A 3,056-nucleotide genomic window follows, 5' to 3' on the forward strand; every position below is an offset into this window, starting at 1 on the left:
GTTTTTTTTAGGGTGGCGTGGGCTGCACGCTTGTGAGTTGTGATTTACGTAAATCTCGATTTTCGAAATTATGACTTAATTTGACTTGATTGAGGGCATGTTCAACAAAATATAGAGGTGAAGATAGCTGTTAGTTGTGAAGTAAAAAGATTGATTTAGTATACGCACAATAATTTAGTATGATTTAAATTTGAAATAGACCTAACTCGACCCGATCTGACTTTACTCAACCAAGATGACTTAGATACTTAAATCAACAACTCTAGGCAAAAAAAAAAAATTAGTTGACCCAAGTTTGATCAAAACCAACATCCTTTCATGCATCTAACAATTACTCCCTCCGTATTTTTTTAAGTGTTACATTTTGACCAGCATATAGTTTTAGGCAATTTAATCGACTTAAATAAAATAAGAGGTAAATGGGGTACTTGGAGTATTTAAAAATTGTAAAAGAAATATAGTGACGTTAATAATTTATAGTAAAGTAATGAATGTGAGAGGAAAAATATAATAAAGAAATAATACTAAGTTTGGGTGGGGACCATGAGAGGAAAAACATATAATATTTTAACGTAGTTTTTTGCCAAAAATAAAAGTGTAACACTTATTAAAACACGGCCGGATTTGATAAGTGTAACACTTATTCAAACACGAAGGGAGTATACGTAGTGCTCCGTATTATTTTTGTTCTATTTTAACAATGTGAACAACGTTTGTTCCTAAATGTGAATATGAACAAGTTTGTGTGATTTTTTTAAATGATATCAACATTTTCATGTGTAACTATATTAGTTTGTACTTGTATTATTCTTATATAAAGTAATACAGTAGCATTAATTCAATAAATTGTTAGGGCATGTTCATATTTACTGAACTGAGCTGAGCTGAACAGAACTGATTGGAGTTGAACTGAACTGAATAGAGCTAAAATGAATATTTTATGAGAGAAAGAAATTAGGAGCTAGACTAAACTGAATTGATTGGAGCTGAACTGAACTAAACTAAACTGAAATTAAGCTGAAGTGAACAGTTCCTTAGTTTGGCTTGAATTCTATCAAGTGTGAGGGTATTGATGAATTTTTTTATACATCTATACATCTGGATGCACAGTGCCCTCAATCAACTCAAAGTAATTTTTTTTCTTCATGTAATTGATTAAATGAACAATAATTTTTTTTTATTCAAAATACCCTTTAGTGCACCGTATAACCGAGTGTATATAATAGTCTCAAGTACTGATAAAATCCTAGGTTACAGTATGCACTCGATATATATATAACAATAATGATTTTCCTCAATATGGGAAGTTTAGATTGAGAAAATCATTTCACCTGCAATTTCATGATTGTTGTATGCTGTATAATAGTTGATGGCAAATGAGCAATTCCCATAGAAAATGCCCAAAGAAATCAAAGTTCCTATCTTACAACCTCTTTTTACAAAGTCCCAATCTATCCTCTACGTAAGCAAAATTATTTGTCCTCTTTAAACATCATAGCACATATACTCTCTCTGTTTTTAAATATTTATTCCATTTTTTATTTGCGGTCTTTTTATAAATACTTACTCCATTATTTCCTTATTTAGAAAGCTTTTATAATTTTTAATTCATTTTTCTAAACTAGTTGACCCAATATAAATAATATTTTATTAAGTTCATATTCTCTCTCCTCCAATTCTCTCGACTACTTTTTTTTTTTACAATTTTTTATTCATTCACCAACCTCACCACCTTTATATTTTACAAGCATCCACAATAGTTGTGCATACTGCATAAGGACCTGTCAGCAATTTCTAAATAATTGCTAGCTACATGCTAGTCATTGTGGAGCTACAACCTTTTGTTTTCACTCGACCCAATGCTATTATGTTTATTTGTTCGGAAATTCTCAACGGTGACCCCCAACCTCTACTACGCACACATGGTGACTCTCTTGAAAATCAATTATACAAAATGACCTTAGTTTATTTAATTAAATAGTTGATTAAAATTAACTATGGTTAGATTTATATTTTTTAAAATTAAAAAAAAAAAAAAAAACCTAAAAAAATCTGACCCAACCACCAAAATCAGCCACCCCCACCGGCCAGCCACCATCTCCCTTTTTCCGGCGACACTACCCAGGCTCCTCCGACTGCCGGCGCAACCGCTGGTGACGATATGCCAAGTTGTCAACACCACATTGACCACCACCCATCAAGAATCCCATACCCTACCCACCTCAGTCCAAATCAAGCCCTCTAGATTTCTCCTCCACCGACGAAATCACATTTTGGATCGGATATTCGATCCATGAACAAGCCTAATCTTTAGTACTTGATTTGATCTATGTATGCTATTAGTTGAGACAATCATTATACCACCATTTTCACAAGTTATACTATCAAATTACTATAATTGAATAAGATTATGGCAGGAGCTAGTGTTCTATGTTGTGGGTTAGGCTGGGCTGGTCCAGCAGGAGCCGACGACAAGGTTCGACGGTGGCTGGGTTTTATGGCAGCGAGGTCTAGCAAGGAAAGGGTGTTCCGGGAAGGAAATGGGGTTCCAGTAGGGAAATGAAGGGGAAAGAGATATTTTTTTTTTAAAAAAAATTCTTATTATTTTATATAAATTATTAAAAACAACCAATTAAAAGGTAACACGTGGCAAATCACTTTCTAAAATATGTTACCAAATTTATAAAACAATAAAAGGCTCATTTTAAGAATATAGGGCATAAAGGTGAAATTCTTTCCAGATTTCTAAAAAATAAGATTGTTTTGAGCAAAAGTGGCAAACATGAAATTATTAATTTCCATTCTTCCATTTAAAACTAGTTTTTTAAGAGGTACCACAAAATTGTTTTAGAAGCTTTTCCGACCTATAATGGTTGGATAGGTTAATATACCAGTAATACCACATTTCCACATGCATGTTATTTAATTTTAAAAGGTTACTAGCTAGACATTTACGGTAATAAGACTTATGTCTAGTGAGATTTGATTTTATCATTAATTTTGTATATTTTTCTTCACCAAATAAAAAAAGAGAGCGCAATGTGCAAAGTGAAGTA

The sequence above is a fragment of the Chenopodium album genome, chromosome 14, assembly GCF_948465745.1.
Source record: "Chenopodium album chromosome 14, dcCheAlbu1.1, whole genome shotgun sequence".
In the NCBI taxonomy this organism is placed as follows: Eukaryota; Viridiplantae; Streptophyta; class Magnoliopsida; order Caryophyllales; family Amaranthaceae; genus Chenopodium; species Chenopodium album.